General features: G+C 36.0%; 1 protein-coding gene across 1 annotated transcript in view; it reads left to right on the plus strand.

The window, feature by feature from the left end:
• The window catches only part of grm8.S (glutamate receptor, metabotropic 8 S homeolog), a 424459-nt gene that overhangs the window by 177190 nt on the left and 227933 nt on the right, over positions 1 to 19336 (plus strand). The gene's annotated exons all lie outside the window — the stretch shown is intronic.

A 19336-nucleotide genomic window follows, 5' to 3' on the forward strand; every position in this document is an offset into this window, starting at 1 on the left:
AAAACGCACCAAAGGCACCTTCCCGAACTCACACTCCCATAGCGGCTCTCATATTATTAGCCTGGTGCTCAGTCCACAGCGTCGCCACTGCCAGCACGTTCCAAAAAACAAATAGGAGGACGGTAAAAAGGCAGGTTTATTGCAGTGTCCTGTAGATGTCTATTGCCTCACACGTTTTGGGAGTCAATACCTTAATCATAGGCTTTGTTTTTTCATTTGGATGTTTTTTCTCGGCCAATTTTTGTGTGGCAAATTTTCGGCACAGTTTTGTGACAAAATTCGCAAATGGTGAAATGCATAACTTCACTGTGAATCTAAATAACAAATAAAGAATGTGCAAGTACTAGTCAACTGGGGTAATACTGATCATAATATTACATAACTGAATTTCCAAAAAACAATTTAAGCAAATGTAATAGCCACTTAAGATCGTTAGTTCAATACTTTCACAGAAATGGTCATTGTTTTAAATTATAAAAAGGCAACAACTTTTTGTTAAAGACCACTGTTTGTAGCTTAACTCAAGTCTAAGGTTAGTCTCAAAGCTTTTGGCCTCTTCTCACCTTACCACCTGCCCACTTGATCCAATTCCCTCAAAACGTCTCCGCAATACCAATCCTTGTCTAATCAAAGCCTTAACTCACATATTTAATCTTTCGCTCTGAACTGGACTGTTTCCTTCTCACCCCCATTCTGAAAAAACCCTCTCTTGATCCCTCCAATCTTGACAACCTCCGACTTATCTCTCTGCTACCTTTCATCTCTAAACTACTTGAGCGCCTAGTCTACAACCGTTTAACCTCATTCCTCTCTGACAATAACCTGATAGACCCCCTACAATCTGGTTTTAAGCCACAACACTCCACGGAAACTGCCCTGACTTAACTAACTAATGACCTTTTACCGCTAAAGCCAACAATCATTTCTCACTACTAATACTGCTTGATCTCTCAGCCGCATTTGACACTGTAGATCACCCTCTCCTCCTCCAGTCCCTCCATTCGCTTAGCCTTCGTGACACAGCCCTGTCCTGGTTCTCTTCTTACATCACCAATTGTTCCTTCAGTGTCTCCTACAATGGAGTATCATCTTCCCCCCTACCTCTTTCTGTTGGCGTTCCTCAAGGCTCTGTCCTGGGACCATTACTATTCTCCCTCTATACTTCCTCCCTCGGCAAATTAATCAACTCGTACGGTCTCCACTACCACCTCTATGCTGACGATACTCAGATCTATCTCTCATCTCCTGATCTCAACCCAGAACTCCTAACTCGCGTCTCCTCCTGCCTGTCCGCTATCTCTACCTGGATGTCGCAACGCTACCTTAAATTAAACCTCTCTAAAACTGAAATGGTTCTCTCCAACTCCAACTAACACCAGTAACATCCCGGAAGTATCCATCATAGTTAACAATTCCACTATCAACCCCTCTCCCCAGGCCCGGTGCCTTGGGGTTATCCTAGATTCTGCTCTGTCATTCACTCCTCATATCCAGTCTCTTATTAAATCATGTCAAATCCACCTAAGGAATATATCCAAAATACGATCATTTATCACCCAAGATGCTGCCAAAATTCTTATTTAATCTCTCATCATATTGCGTCTAGACTACTGTAACTCTCTTTTAATTGGCCTTCCCTTCCAGAGACTGTCACCTCCCCAGTCCAAAATGAACACTGATGCGAGGCTCATATACCTCAGCAACCTATATAATTCATGTAATTTAGTTGTATAATCACATTTACTTTACAGTGCTACGCAATATGTTGGCGCTATATAAATACATGTTGTTAATAATAATAATAATAATAATAATAATAATAATAAAAGGTTAGTATGAATCAAGATAAATTTAACATGTAATACAGAGCTGGTCAGGAAGGATATTTGTCCTCCTTTGATGCAAACTGAAAATGACTTCATATGGGGTTTTAAACTTTTTCAACCTAGCAATTCAAGAGATATTATTTGGACAAATAAAGTTGAACTTTATAGATGTGTATATTTTCAACCTCAATTACTGTGTAAAGGTTACTTTAAAATTTGGGGCTATTCCATCTAAGCATTCAGTACCTAAACTCTGATTTAATAGTTCCCAGACCAAAAAAAGCCAGTTTTAGACTGGGAACTGCCACAATACTGCAGCAGAGAAAACCTTTCAGTCCAAAGGGTTATAGATTATATTATAGCTGTTTAAAGATGTGTCAGAATGAGGGTCCCAGAACAGAGCCAAGGAGTTGTGTCTCTCTTTGAGATGTAAGCAGCACATAGTCATCAACTGGAAAGCCCCTCATTTGCGAACAAATGGCTTTTGTGAATATGCACAGTGTATGTAATAAAAGTGTTTTTTGCCCTAAAATACTTAGCGAAACTCCAGAGCAGGTATTAACACTAAGGGGCATATTTATCAAATTAAAAAAAATTTCGAAATCCAAATTTAAAAAGACCAACCGAAATTAAGTCAAAGTTATTTTTGGGTCGAATAGGTCTGCTTTTGATCGAATATGTCCGTATTCGTCTTAATTAGAATCGTTCGAATCAAAGAAATAGCGCATTTATTCGAATTAGATTCAAAGTTTTTCCCCAAAAAAACGTAGATTTTTCAAAGTCCACCAATTGACTCCAAATATGTTCTAGGAGGCCCCCCATAGGCTAAAACAGCAATTCGGCAGGTTTTAGATGGTAAATGGTCAAAGTTTAATTTTTAAGGAGATAGTACATGATAAATTTAGAATTTTTGAATCCTTTTGCAAATTCTAATCGAATTTGGACTATTCCCTAGTCGAAGTACACAAAAATAGCTTGAAATTAGAATTTTATAAATTTCGAAAATTCACCTCCACCTTTGATAAAGCTGCCCCTAACCTTTGCTTAGTGAATGATTTTACATTGTGAATAGAGCTACACATTTGCAAAAACAACATTTTAAATAATGCTTACGATTTTTAATTACATTCTCACACAGTGTTCTACAGTTGCTCCTAGCCCTTTTTACAGTGATATGTAATATTTTCCAGGTATATATACTACAGTATATGTAAGTTTTCTAGAGTCCTTCATTGTTTTAATCTCTGGAGAAAAAGAAATTGAATTGTGCTGAAGATTTCTATTGTTTCTTTTTTCTTTCTTTTTTTTAATCACATTGAATGATAGTTGTTTCAATAATTGGTTCAGCAGCTTCAAACCTCATCCTTTTTGAAAAATGATTTTCTTCTAGCCTTCTTAGAGCTGATCTCTAATCTAAACGTGTCATCTAAAACCAACAACCATTCAATATAGTAGGTAGCAGGAGTATAGAAAACTGTGTAAGACTGATTACTGTTATATGGGTTGCATTGGTTATGTGTATACAATGGATTACAGAAAGATATATTGTACTGTAAGAGGGTAACAGTGTCATACTTTCTCATTGCAGGTGTCTTGTGCTTTGGTGCATAACAAGTAAATAATAAGTCAAGGCCAAAAGATAAGTTGCATTCACAGGCCCATTGGAGAAAGTCCAAAGTGCACTTGAATAATGAACCACTATTTAGTCTCTGAAGAGATATTCCAGTTTGAGTGATTGTGTTGGTTGGTTTCCTAAAGCTTTCGGCTTGCACAAAAGACCTACATATGACTTTTATTTAGTGTGATATACATGTATGTGTGTAAACACATGCATTTCTATTTTTTCTTTTGGCTCAGACTTCAGACAGATTAGGCTAAAGTATAAGGATTCTATAATGTATTTTCATTTATTGGGACTGGCTTTTTGGTTATTACATTTATGCTAATGATAGAATATGTATGTGCTTTGTGCTTGTGTTTAATATAAACAGGATGACAACACAACTGCAATAATATATTGTACTTTAGTGCCCTTGGGTTGTCCTTACATTCTCTGTGCTATTAAACATGCATACAAACAAGATTTTTCTTGAGAGTTTAATATTTATAAATGTCCATTTCAGTGAAACATTTAAGCACCTCAGGAGAAGCCGCAAAATTGGCCCACAAGTAGTCTATATCAGTGCATATCTTCATCCGGACTTATCATTGTTTTGTAATGTCCCTCTGGGATAATATGATGTACACTCTTGTAAAGTGACATATCTCTGCGGTGTTTTAATTCTTTTAAAATGTAAATAGCATGAACACTGAATAATAATCTGATTTAAACATTTTTTACTGCCTACTAAAAAAAAAAGTATTTCTAATTGGAAGGTGTAGTGGTAGGTGAAAAAAAATGGCAAAAAACTTGTTCATACTTGGCCTCATATATTCTTGTGCCATTTACTGATATGTCTGCTGGGCTTTCTTTTAAGGAGGAGGTGGAAGGAGTAAAACAAACAGTTTGCTTGGTGCAAGGGTATCCTGTATGTTACACTTTCCACAAGAAGGTATTCCTTGCAAGTTGGGTCAGTAGATGCACTTACTCATTTCAGTTTTGTGCAAATGTGCCCAGTGTTTATAAATGAACCCCCTTTGTGTCAAGCGCAGACATGGATTTTTGTGTCTGAAATGTGCACTTTGCACACAGTATGCTGCCTTACTTACAGTCATAGTGCAGCATTCACAACAGTTGTAAACAAGGCAATTTCAACTATTTTATGTTGTGCTCCATTCATGTTGGTGTATGGAATCTATTCTCGAGAATACTGCAAAAAACTGTAATGGCATTTTTCATAGATCAGGTAATTAATCTAGAGAAGTGTGCAATTGGTCCACAATGATTCCCATTCTGAAGAACCAGTTGGCTCAATAAATGATTGACTATTTCAGACTGATACACTGATGCTAATGACAGATATATTTATATACATGTATTGGTCCTTAACAATAAACAGCCCTAAATTGCAGTCTATACAGCATGCTGATTTCTATAGTTTTTGTAAGTTTTGAGACTTTATATTTGATTGCATTTAAAGTATAGAAAGTTTCCTTTTCCTTTTCACTGCATTAAAGAACAGGGATCACAGTGGTATATTATTATTATTATTATTATTATTATTATTATTTTATGCACAATAATAATTATCTTTGGTACTGAATTTTAATTTAACACTTCTTAGACATTAATAGGTCATAGGGTACTCAGTGACACAAAAACACATACTGTTAATCAATATTATATTTCTTAGACCAAGATAACAGAAAAGCCTGGCTTGATTAGGCAGATCTTTGTTAAAATCTGCAGATAACATCTCCTTGCTTCTTTTCTCTTGAGTATACAGTAAGTCATACATTAAAAATTTGTTCTGCTTGTACTGTGTAATTCCATGCCACATTTACAGCTGTGAATAATTTATGTTTTTATCCCTACATTTTTTAATCGTAAGAAATTTATGCAAGTATGCATTATTCCGAAAATCACTTATCACTGTGAATTATTGACCACTTATAACCTTCTGAACGCCAGAGAAGTCCTCAGTGGAAATCTGCTGTGCCAGAGGTGAACTTTACAAATAATAAGTACAATTTTATCTTATACAGGTTTAAGCTTTAAATGCTTGAGGATGTAAGGCAATTGGATTTGATAAAAATTAATTTGTAAAATATATTGTTCTATGCAACAATTCTATGCAACTAAATGTGCTGATATGTCAAATCTCACATTCTTTCAAAACTATAATTGAAATTATGAATATGTTTCTAATGACTAGTTGAGGATCATGGACGTACAATCATCACCTTAAGGAAATACATTATTAGTTGGGCCAAAAGAAGAATTTTGATTGTTGTGCTGACTTCTTGTCGCTAAATACTTTGAATAAGTTGCCAGTAGACACTGTTATTTTAGAGTGTTAAGCGTAGACCAAAGTTTGTTTTCAATAGTTTGTTTTCATTTTATACATATTTGCTAGAAATATGTTGGGAACAAAATTTCTACCTAAAGATTGATGAAATATGTTTACTAAATAATAGGAAATAACAATGTGAAGAAAACCGACAGTTACTCATATAAAGACAAGCATGCTGAATTAGCAGCAGAAGGCATTTATAGTTTCAAAGCACTTGCTGTACTCTATGCAAAATATAATGTCTATGAAGCCATACAAAAGCAGTAATGCATGCTAGTGATCACTCCAGGCAGAGATACTAAAATTTGTATTGCCTCAGCTAGGGATATTGTTTCAGATGTGTATTTATTTTAATGTGCATCTTGCTGTTCTGTTACAGCAGAAAAACAAGATCTCATTGATAAATTGCATATTTAGATATTTAGATTTGCAGCTTAACACAGCACATCTATTTGAAAACATTTTAAAGAACCTGTGAGTTGTAATTTATCTGAATATCTAAATTGATGTTTGATTGCTGAAAGAGAAACACACAGGGGCACATTTACTAAGCTCGAGTGAAGGATTCGAAGTAAAAATTTTTTTCTTTATTTTGACCATTGAATAGGCTACTACGACCATCGACTAAAACTTTGACTTGAACGATTCGAACTAAAAATCGTTCGACTATTCAACCATTTGATAGTCAAAGTACTGTCGCTTTAAAAAAAAAACTTTGACTACATACTACATACATTGTACCTACTGAGGTACAATGTTAGCCTATGGGGACCTTCCCCATCAGTTTTCTAAGGTATTTTTGATCAAAGGAAAATCCTTCGATTGATCAATTAAAATCCTTTGAATCGTTCGATTAGAAGGATTTCATTGTTCGATCTAACGATTTTTCCTTTGATCGGTCGATTGTAGGATTTGCGGTAAATCCTTCGAATTCGATATTCGAATTTGTAGGATTTTACTTCGAGGGTTGAATTTGAGGGTTTATTAACCCTCGATATTCGACCCTTAGTAAATGTGCCCTATAATGTCACAAAATGTAGTTCTAAAATGGACTTTAGGCCACATCTGATTTATTATGCTGCTTAAAAGTCTTTGGCAGAGGTTCACATTAATTTACTTATTTTCCATTTCAGAGGTCGATATATTTGATGGAAATAAATAAAAATCATTGACTTGTAGAGTAAGTAATCTAAATCCAGCCGTTGAATTTAACCAATTTAGCTATGCAGCATGAAATTCATAAGCCCTAGTTAACTTATTTTTATTATTATATTTAATTTCTGGAACTTTTCAGTTTTTTTATATAAATAGCATATTTCACCAAACAATGTTTTTTTACATAAGGGCTCATACAGACCAAAATATGAATCATTGTATCAGATTGGCCATATGTGGAGGGGCTGCTGTTTGAGACTATAGAAATTCACTATTTATTGGGCTGGTGTGGGGCTGGTTGGGCCTCTGTTTACTTGGAATGCCAGCGTCTATTTTGACTCCCAGTCCAGATCTGAATCCAAGTGCAGATTGTCATATGGATATGAATGTTGTATGGTGCAAGTTTGCTATCTTACACAATTATGCCCTCTTGCATTAAACGCAACCAGATTAAATAAGAATTGTTCATAATGTGGGGAGAATGTAAAATGACCAAAGCTAAACTAATTTCTTTCAGATTGTCGTTATTTAAATTGCAAACACTGGGCAAAACATGTTCTGCTTGTGTGACCATTGTGAACTAGTCTGGCACTTGGCAGGCCATCTCTCATATAGACTCAATCATAGATTCAATTTAAGCAAATAGTTCTAATTTTAAAAATTATTTTGTTTTTTTCTATAATAATAAAACAGTACCTTGTACTTGATAATGATTTCAGATAATAGATCCCATACTTGTCCAAGAGCATACCCTGTACTTTCAAAATGTGTAATCTACAAAGAAAGTAAACATTTAAGATTGTTTGTATTTTTGACTAATATACATGTGCAGGCATGTATGTATACTAGCAAATCCAGTGCTTTTTAGGCACTCAAGTATTTTGCTTGTTTGACAGTTTTAAGTAAATTAAATGTCCTGTGTACATAAATGATTGACTCAATGGGCACTACTGTTTCTAGTAATGTCAGAAAAATGTAAATAATTTTAATAGGAAAAGCAGAAAATCAAGGAAAATAATGTTTTAGACATTAGATTGACCTCAGTATAAATACATGTGAAATTTAAGTTGTCTGCAACTTGGTCTTTTACCGAACCAGTGCAGAGAAAAGATTTTTGAATCCTAATTTCCCTACCTGTAATACACATCCCATACAGAAAAATTGGATTCCACTGCTGCAGTGAGACAGATTAGAAGATTAGGAGGATAAATTAACAAATGGAGAAGAAAATATTGAATATGGAAGAGCAGACTACAGGGTGAAATTTTAAATAAAATATGGTAAATCATAAAGTGAAATAAAAGATAAGTATAGGTATCAGATTAAATGAAAGGGAACTGAAGTGAAAATAGAGTAGGCTTCAACAGAAAGGGAAATAGAAATGGTTGAAGATATAGAAGGGGAGGCGGAAACTTACCAGGTAAGTGAGTAAGAGGAATATGTAAAAAGAGAAATCAAAAGTTGAGAATGTAAATGGCAGAAATAATGTTGTATAGAGCATTTGTGAAACAGGAGTGTTTTATGATTCAGACAGCAAATTAGTAAATAAGCAATAAGCCCACACAAAAGTTAGAGGCAACTATTGGATGACACATTTATGAGAGAGGTGCAAGATGAGAGCTTGGAATATGCTGCTCGGAACATAGAGTTAAGCGCAAAACTGCATGAAGGTAGGGGGACACATATTCAAAAGAAAATATTAAGAGTAAAGACTGTATTAGATAAAGAAACACTATTTGTATTAAACAATTTTATAAAAAGCAGGTATTTCACAAACAAGAACTAACAAACACTTGAATAGTAGCAGAAAAATACATAGACTCAAAGGAATACTTGTCAGGATAAGCCCAGGATCGATCCCTGGTTTCCTGGGTTCTGGACACGGCACCTTGCCAGATGAGCCACCAGGGGCTCTTGGGGCTCATCATGAACTCTTGTTGTTACTTATGCTATCTGCCTGTTCACAGTTTGTTCTTCTGTTCCTCCCTATTCTCCACCCACCTCGTTTACCCTCATGTGTTCACCATTCCCAATTACCTGCCCTTTATTAACCCCGCCCTGAGCTTTGACCCTGGCGGCTCTCCAGCCTTTGACCCTGGCGGCTCTCCAGCCTTTGACCCTGGCGGCTCTCCAGCCTTTGACCCTGGCGGCTCTCCAGCCTTTGACCCTGGCGGCTCTCCAGCCTTTGACCCTGGCGGCTCTCCAGCCTTTGACCCTGGCGGCTCTCCAGCCTTTGACCCTGGCGGCTCTCCAGCCTTTGACCCTGGCGGCTCTCCAGCCTTTGACCCTGGCGGCTCTCCAGCCTTTGACCCTGGCGGCTCTCCAGCCTTGGATCCTGATGGTCCTTCTGCCTCTGATCCTAGCAAGACTTTTTGTCCCCCATCTCCAGTCATTGGACTAAAAAGGATGGGGGTCTTTCGTTTGGGTCGCCCAGAGGTCGACCATTAAGGGGGGGGTACTGTCAGGATAAGCCCAGGATCGATCCCTGGTTTCCTGGGTTCTGGACACGGCACCTTGCCAGATGAGCCACCAGGGGCTCTTGGGGCTCATCATGAACTCTTGTTGTTACTTATGCTATCTGCCTGTTCACAGTTTGTTCTTCTGTTCCTCCCTATTCTCCACCCACCTCGTTTACCCTCATGTGTTCCCCATTCCCAATTACCTGCCCTTTATTAACCCCGCCCTGAGCTTTGCTCAGGGCTGAGTCATAAATGTTTCTGTGCTGTTGTATCCTGGATCCTGTGCCCTAAATGCTTTGGACTTTGATTACCTTGTTCCAGAAATCCTTGTTTCCTGTGTGAGTACCCCATTACCTCGTATCCCGTGGAACCCCTGTTTTGACTTTGGCCTGACCCTATCTTCACCTTGCCCTTCTTGCCTTTGTTTACCCTTTTGTTGCTATTAAATCATCGTTTCAACCATGCCCATGCCTCCTACCATCTTTGGCTACACCCCAGGGCTTCCCCCATATCCGCTCCCCAGGGAGTGGCTCTCCTCGGTCACCCTGGTTCCCAGCGGTGATCATTACAATACTATACCCCCCCCGAACAATGTAGGTCTCTATAAAAATATATTGCAAAAAACAGCTCATGTGTAAAACCCTGCGTCATGTAAATAAACCATTTTCATAATAATATACTTTTTTAGTAGTATGTGCCAATGGGTAATCATAAATAGAAAATTGCCATTTTAAAACATAAGGGCCTCCCCCTGGGATCTTAGGATTCACAGTGCACACAAACAAATCATACATGTTAGGTCACATGAACCAATTAACAGACAGAGTTCTGTCTTCCACGCTTTTTCCTGTTACAGTTAATGCTGAAGTATTTTGGGTCAGGTGATCTCTGAGGCAACACAGAGACCATCACAAAATGGTGGTTTAAGGCAAGAGATGTAAACGGGCAATATTTACTTAAATATATATACCAGTTTGGTAAAATTCTTTAATATGTCACTTAAATTGGTATAAACTCTGTTTCTTAAGTATTAATTTTGAGGGTATAGTTTTTCTCTATATTTTCAAAAGAAATAGAGAATACAACTTATATTACTGTCACTGTCATTTTACAAGAAAAACATTGATAATGATTAATGAAACCATTAAATAAATTAAAAAATGTATGTGCATATACTGTACTGTATGTACATTTGCAGTGCAAGAAAATATAAAATGCAGAGAATGATCAAATCATATCGTACAGTTGGATTATTTTTCTCACATATTCCTAATGTTTCCATCATATGGATTTTTAAAGTACATTTTCTTATTAGTTAGAGCTACTGTAAATATTAAAAATTGAAACAGTAAAGATCCAAAATGATTATAAAAAATGTGTACATGTTCTTAGGATGGTGACATCAAATACAGATAGCATATTTAAAACATAGTTACAACATAGACTTTGTTTATTGAACCAAGCATTCAGCAGTGACATGTCTTGATATGCCAATTATGTCTTATATGTGGCTTGGTATTTAAACAGTAATATAGCTCACTCGGTCAGTCCTATTCATTTTTAAGATGCATGCCCAGTGGTTAAGTGAGGTTCTAACTGTAGGATTGGAGACTACCGGGCAGTCAAAAAAGACTGTCTTTCCAAGGGTGTGCTGACAACCCAGTTAATATATTATCTAGAAATACCAGATGGTAAAGTAATGGTAACACTTGATAATATAACATCACACACCCTCATGTATGTCTGATGTTGCTCAAAACATAATGTGAAAAATACTGTCAATGTTTGCAATATATTATAGGGACAAAGCTATTGTAATCCAGTACCAATACATATAGGGGCAAATTCACTAAGGCGCGAAGCGCCGAATGCTAGCGTTAATTCGCTAGCGTTTGGCATTTTCGCTACTGCACAAATTCACTAACGAACGCTGGCGTAGTTTCGCTAGTGTTACTTCGCAACCTTACGCCAGGCGAATCTTCGCTAGCGACGAAACTACGCAAATTCACTAACTTGCGCAGTGTAGTGAACGCTACCTTTTACGCTAGACTTCCTTCGCCACCTCAGACCTGGCGAAGCGCAATAGAGTAGATAGGGATTGTTTCAAAAAAAGTCAAAATTTTTTCTAAGTTCCCTAAAACGCTGGCGTGTTTTCTACATGATGGCTGATAGGCTGAAAAAGATCGAAAATTTTTCGGGGCTCCTCTACACATGTGTAGGGCAAAATAATTTTTTTTATTTGCAGATTTGAAGGTTTTTTTAGGCATTTGTAGTGCAGATACGTGTTCCTCCATTGAAATTTGAATTTCGCGCCGTATGCAAATTAGCCTTCGCTAGCGCAACTTCGCTTTATATAGCGAATCAACGCTAGCGCAACTTCGCAACCTTACGCTACCCCTGTGCGCAACTTCGGATTTTAGTGAATTTGCGGAGCCCTGGCGAAACTACGCCTGGCGAAGTGTGGCGAAGTGCAGCGAAGTGCGGCGAAGTTGCGCCTGGCACAACTTCGCATCTTAGTGAATTTGCCCCATAGTGTATTGGTATATGTATAGTGTGATACATCACTGGGCGCATGTAAGTTCAGTAGCAGGCACATCTTCAGTGAAAAAAAATGTGCTTTATTTTTAAGCAAATGCAGACATCAATGTTAATAAACCCTCGAATTCGACCCCCGAATTTAAATCCTTCGAATTCCAATATCGAATTCGAAAGATTTAGCGCAAATCCTTCGATCGATCGAAGTAAAAAACGTTCGATCAAATGATAAAATCCTTTAAATCGAACGATTCTAACGATTTTAAGCGATCGGTCGAAGATTTTTCTCCGATCAAAAAAAGGTTAGAAAACCCCTGGTCCCCGTAGGCTAATATTGTACCTCGGTAGGTTTAAACTGCCGAAGTATGTAGTCAAAGTATTTTTTAAAGAGACAGTACTCCGACTATCGAATGGTTGAATAGTCGAACGATTTTTAGTTCGATTCGTTCGAATCGAAGTCAAAGTCGAAGGTCTTAGTAGCCTATTTGATGGTCGAAGTACCCAAAAAAATACTTTGAAATTTGACGTTTTTTTTATTCGAATCCTTCACTCGAGCTTAGTAAATGTGCCCCACAGACTCTTAATGATTTCAGTCTGCAGCTTTTTATAGCTTCCAGACTGCTCTATGCTGACACCATGTGATCAGCATCTACCCTATAAATATTCATTAAGAGAGACTGCCCACTCCTTTAGGAAGTGGCTTCTCTGAAAGCTCTAGGTAAGTGCTTCATGAAACTTTGTACAATCAATTGCACTATTATATATAAAAGTAAAGCTTTCCATGCACACTCTTGTGAAGTAACATGTAACAAACATAGCTTTCAATATACAATTGTTTTAGCACCATTTTCATATACTGTCAGCACAGCGGAACTACATTCTTCAAACAAAGTAGGCCTCAGTTTGTTAAACAAACTAGTTTACACCTATACAAAGTATTTACATAAATTATACACATAGCTATATAATATAGCCATATTTCCACAGAATCAACACTTCTGTGAATTTCAGATGTCACCTCTCTGAAGAAGTGCCAGTGTGATTGGATTAGTGGAAGAGTTTATATGCAGAGAACTTCCCACACCAGTCAGTTGAACTGAAGAAGCTGCTTGGATGATGTATTGAGATGGGCTCTTGTTCATTCTGTAGAGTGATTAAACTGACACACACAAGTAAAACAAACATAAGAGATTTATTGATACTTAGCTGAGGGACCCCTCCATAAAATGGCTCAGCAGCAATTCCAACATAACCAGGCACTCTGAAGTCCAGGCAGAAGTCAAAGAGCCTCCCCCCAAATGAAGCTTTATATATGTTTCCCCCACACAGGATATAAGAAGATTTATACATTTTAGCAGCTAGCATACTATATATGGTAAAAACTACACTTAGCATACTATATATGGTGAAAATCAAGCATTAACCAGTGACACATTCCTTGAATTGCCAAAAGCTCTAGACGCCATCTTTAAGGTGTTGTTCTATTCTCTCTATCTTCTGCTCTGTGAATCACTCATTTTCCTTACAGATGAGTAGTGAAACGTCTTCAATAATTACTCAGCAAGTCCAGTTGTTTTTTTTTTTTTTAATTACTTATATTAGATATACCATGACCTGGATGAATGAAAATCTTCATAGTTACAGGTATATGTTCATATAAATACGATAGAACAAGCAAAAGTGCGTAAATCTTTTAAGTTTGCCCAAACGCTTTTGTAACAAAGAAAAATGTAAGCACAAGTCCCTGAGTGTGCCATTTGTGTGTTGGCATCCCATAGCAGCAGTATATGTTATCCATATAATCCAGCCCTGTATCACAATCAGCCCTGAAATAAAACTTGTAAATAAGCATGTGATAGCAGGAAACAGGTGATTATGAATATAACAGACAAATTGCTAAATCTTCTCTATGTGTATGTGATATATGAGAAGATGTTTGCCTTTTGAAGAGCTGTGGGAGAGAAGTAAAGTAAATTCAATTTAGTGGATTCATTTTATTTTTTCCCTATTTTCCTATTCATATTATCTGCACCTTATGTTTTTTACATGCTATTCTCTGTATTTTAGATTATCTTACAATATGCTATAAACTAACCATATCAATTGCACAAAAGTCATGCTGTCTAAGGTATCAGAGAAAAACAATTTTGCATGCCATATTACTTCTTACTCTGCAGTATTTTACAAAGGGTAGAAAGTGTCATGGGTCCTGACAAGCTTTTGTAAATGACAAATGCCATGGAAATGCAGCCTCCCTCTGCTAGGGCAATGGTTTTATTACATTAGCACATATCAGAAGAGTCAGTAATGAGAATTTAGGTTTTGTATACTGTGTAATTAACAGCTGCGCTATTGGTAACATTATATCTGTTGCTGTCACTTTTGAGAAAATGATAAAAAAATTAAAATAATATGCACACAAATAAGCTGGGTCTCTGAACAGCTTATGTTCTCATAAGTAAAAACAGCTTTGTATGTTGAGTATTACAGAGAGCTTTTATGTACAGTTACGAAACCTCAGAAATAAAACCTAAAAAAAACTATAGCTGTCAGCTGCTTAAATCTCTGTCTCCTATACTTTAAAGAAGAAATTGGATTTCACATAGTTACTAGCACTACAGAGGTATTGCCCATAATCAGAAGCATATTTCTGAAATATTCTCTATATACTGAACTTACCCAAAATTCAAAAGGGTTATTGTTAACTGGAAAATAATTGCGGCACTTATCATTACTCATTCAGTGAAGTAAATTGCTGTTTGTGCCTTAGTCATTGCAAAGATTGCTGCACCTATTGCTTTAAAAAAAATGCTTGATGTAAATGCAAATTACATGGTGTGATACCATCACTATAAATCTCTATGGAAGAAATATGCATGTTATTCACAGGCTCAAACTTTTGCCTAGGAACAAACAGTTCTTATACTTGTCTTCACTTTGCAATTTGCAATGGTATCTTTTTTGCTTCTTTCTTTAGATTCGTGAAATACAGTGAGTAGGAGAAGTATTCATTAGTGAGAGGGAAATGCTGATTGTACTTTCCAGCTAACAATGTTGCAGCTGAACCTGGCCATTTGAACTGATTGGCTTAAGTTAATGTGTTCCTTATTACAGACTAGTCATTTGGTTTAATAGACCTGCAATAAACGAAGAGGAAATAAAGGTGAATAAGGTTCTTTTTTATCTTTTGCCCATGTACCACATTACAGTATGTATGGTTTTGGTACTCTCTCTCTCAATTTCAGAAAACCATTTTTTTCTGATGATTTCTGTTCCTGACATTACAATACATTCTGCTTGTAATGCAAATTTCTCTTGATCATGGACAACACTGCATTGCTCAAAACACTGTATTGTTTTCAGTAGTTTACAGCCAACATTTTGATGCTTTACAAGTGACTTCAAGGCCTTTTACAACAAGGATACATGCATTATTTATTCATTCCAAATAAGTTCAATGAAATTGCTAACAACTGCAATCATTCTTTAGTTGCTCTTTAGCTAATTATGGCATGAAGTTTGCAGTACCCATGACATTTTCATGCAAAAAGCCTCTAGCTGAATCTTCTGAGTGAAGTTCATATATACTAACTTTAAAAAAAACTTAGAGTTTAATTAAATTTATTTTTACATTATCTGTTTTTGCAAATTACAGCTATTGTTATTATTGTATAATAAAAAAAACTCCATGGGGCAGATTTTTCAAGGGTCGAATTTCGAAGTTAAAAATACTTCGAAATTCGTCCATCTAATTGAAATACTTCGACTACGAATATCGAAGTCGAAGTTTTTTTCATCGAATTTGGGCATCCTGCAGTCGAACGATTAGCAGGATTTCAGCGATCAATCAAACAATTTTACAAATTTACTTACTTTTTTTAAAGAGACAGTACTTCGATTATTGAATGGTCGAATATTTGAACGATTTTAGTTTGAATCGAATTCGAAGTCAAAGTCGTAGTATCCTATTCAATGGTCGAAGTTTCCAAAAACTTACTTTGAATTTCGAATTTTTTTACTTAGAAAATTCCCTCGAATTCACTTCGACCCTTAATAAATCTGCCCCCATATGTCACATAACAGTTCTTATGATATTGCATTAGAATGATTCATTTACATTAAATATTCTAATATATGAAAATGAAAGCTTATTTTCTACCTACTTTATTCTTTTTATATGAGCTCCCTTTCATATTTTCAGTATATAATTAGCTATGTTATTGAATTATCCTGGAAGATATCTTAAAAAATATAAACTCTAGATGAAGAACATTCAGGTTCTTATATGCCTTAAAATTCAAATCAAATTGTTACTGTCACTGTAACTATTTATCCTCAATCGATCACTACTGCTGAGGCATCTCAAGGCTTAGTCCACCACTTCAAAATAATATAGAACATGCTCAATTTGGTTCCTTTTACTATGTGATTAAGGGAACGCTGCTAATGCTCTCTCTCTTTAAATAAAGCCTTGCTACTCAGTATTAATTCTAACAAAGAGGCTAATTCTACGGCACTTGGCATATAACATCAATCGCTCACCCGGATTTCAAAATGACCCGGACATCCGAACCCCACTTGGGTTTACAAATGCTTCAAACAGCGTACAAAGGTTGTATAACAGAAGGCACTCACCAGATAAGATGAGCGCCTTGGGTGCATCGCCCCTAACCCATAGCTAGAGGTGAGCCACAATCAGAAGAAAAAGATGACGAGCACTCCATATAAAACCATCACATATCCTGCGTTTTGTATCAAACGAAAATTTAGTCATAGGCATTGCACTCAAATGTGCTGATTCGTGAATGTAAATTCATTCACTGGACATGACATCATTAATTACAATATTGCAAACTGGGTAATTAACCCCATTGCTACTAGCCATAAGTACTAACAAGTGAAATTCGCTAAATTACATACACATTGTTCATATACTTGTAAGATAAATTACATTTAAAAATGGGAATTCACAAATTCATTCACTTATATAAATAACAAGGCAGGTTGGCTTAATTATTTTTATACATGATAAATACCTTCATAAGTTATATTCTCTTTAGTATAAAACCAATCTTGGTTTGGGATAAGAATAATTCAGGATATTCAAAGGAAAATATCAGTATTTAATTTGTTGTATTTAATTTGTTGTAAGTATAAATATAAATATATCAAAAACAAGGCATCAGTACCTATCCCGTGCTTCATTTCAGTGCATCTTGAGATAAAATATTAAGTGAAGGCACGGTCAGTAAGACCAGGGGGCAGATTTACCTAGGGTCGAATATCGAGGATTAATTAACCCTCGATATTCGACTGCCGAATTGAAATCCTTCGACTTCGAATATCGAAGTTGAAGGATTTAGCGCTATTCCTACGATCGAACGATCGAAGGAATAATCGTTCGGTCGAACGATTCGAAGGATTTTAATCCATCGATCAAAGGATTTTCCTTCTATCAGAAAATTGTTAGGAAGCCTATGGGGCTTTCCCATACCTTCCCCATAGGCTAACATTGGCCTCGGTAGGTTTTAGGTGGCGAACTAGGGGGTCAAAGTTTTTTTTAAAGAGACAGTACTTCGACTATCGAATGGTCGAATAGTCGAACGATTTTTACTTTGAACCGTTCGATTTGAAGTCGAAGGTTGAAGTAGCCTATTCCATGGTCGAAGTAGCCAAAAAATCATTCGAAATTCGAAGTTTTTTTTCCTCTATTTTCCTCTATTCCTTCACTCGAGCTAAGTAAATGGGCCCCCTGATGTAATTCATGTGCCATTATATTAAGATTATGTAGAACCAATTAATATTTATTTTTTGTTTAATTATTAGATCATTCATTTTCTACTCATTTTCATTTGCCCATCACTACTACTGAGGCATCTCAAGGCTTAGTCCACCACTTCAATTTACACATATGTCACTTGTGCCCCAGTTCTTATAGGCATTAGAATACAATAATGTCTCCCTTAGAGTCTTATTTCTTAGGTGTTTTATTACCCATATTAATTGAGTCCTACAAAGTCCATGCAAAACCTCCTTAATGCAAACACTGATATGACCCCTGCTGACCACTTTATTATGAGACTTTTAAATTACTGCAGTCTTGATCACCTGCTTGTGTACTCTTCTCTTTCACGTTTCCAGCCACTTGTCTGCCATTGACATACAATGCTAATCACTCCAGTGTATCTCAGTAGTTTCTAGATGAAAAATGTTTTTAACCTTTAAAAGTATGCAATAATTTATTTTCTATGGATTTCTGAATTCCTCTCTGTAAGCATGTCTCAAAACCAAGACATTTTCAGAGCAAAATTCTATCTCTTACACTCACTTTTTTATTTTCCAAGATTTTGTACTACCATACCATTATTTAAATGAATGTGTGTAGGCATGTCTCAAAACCGACTAACACTCAACACTAACACTCAAAGATTTTGTGCTACTATACCATCATTTAAGTGGTCACAGAAGACCGACATTTTCAGGTTTACTGTATATCCTCAAGTATTTAGAGCAACTCCTTGTTGCTTCTGTACTCCATATGTCACTTTAGAATTTAATTACACCCACTCTTTGCATAGTTAATCCTGTTTTATCTTTTTAGTTTCTTGTGAGCTGTAACTCCAGTGTGTATTACCCATATATGGGGCTTCTGTATTACCCATATATGGGGTTTCTAGTCTTTTTCATCATTTAAGTTTTTAAAATATTTTAATAGCTCCCGCCAACACTCAACCATTCCCAAACTCAACCATTATTGCTATATGAAAATATGCAGACTGTCTAATCAAAATATTTTCACATTGCAGTTTTATTAATTGTAAATAATCAGTTAATGAAAACCAATATCAGGCTTTACTGTAAAGAGATTAGAGGGAGATTTTCTTAAACACACACATACACACACACACACACACAAATAAATATATAGATATACATTTTACAACTATTAATCCAAATTAGGTACAGTATAAATAGGCAGCCCACGACAAACCTATAAAATACACTGTGATAATAAATCATTTGATTCACAATGATTAATTACAGTATTTGCCACTACTATAGGCATCTAAAGCATTAAACTTTAAATATCCAATTTCAGCTTAAAGGAGTGGTTGTAGAAATGTCATTGCAAATCTACAAAGAAAATTACAGAGCTGTGAAGATATTTACCACATTTATGCAGCTATGTGCCTCAAGCCAAGCTTGCTGATATGTAAATGCACAACAATCAAATGCAACCTCTATAATGAAAAGCACTAAAGTAGAAAAATCAACTATGTTCTGTGAACATACTGGGACAAGGACTGTAATGACTGAAGTGAATGATGAATATCTATAAAGCATTATGTACCACACACACTGGGATTAATATAAAGAGAAAATATTTTATTACAAAAAATCCAATTTT

This window comes from Xenopus laevis, chromosome 3S (genome assembly GCF_017654675.1).
Source record: "Xenopus laevis strain J_2021 chromosome 3S, Xenopus_laevis_v10.1, whole genome shotgun sequence".
Lineage (NCBI taxonomy): Eukaryota > Metazoa > Chordata > Amphibia > Anura > Pipidae > Xenopus > Xenopus laevis.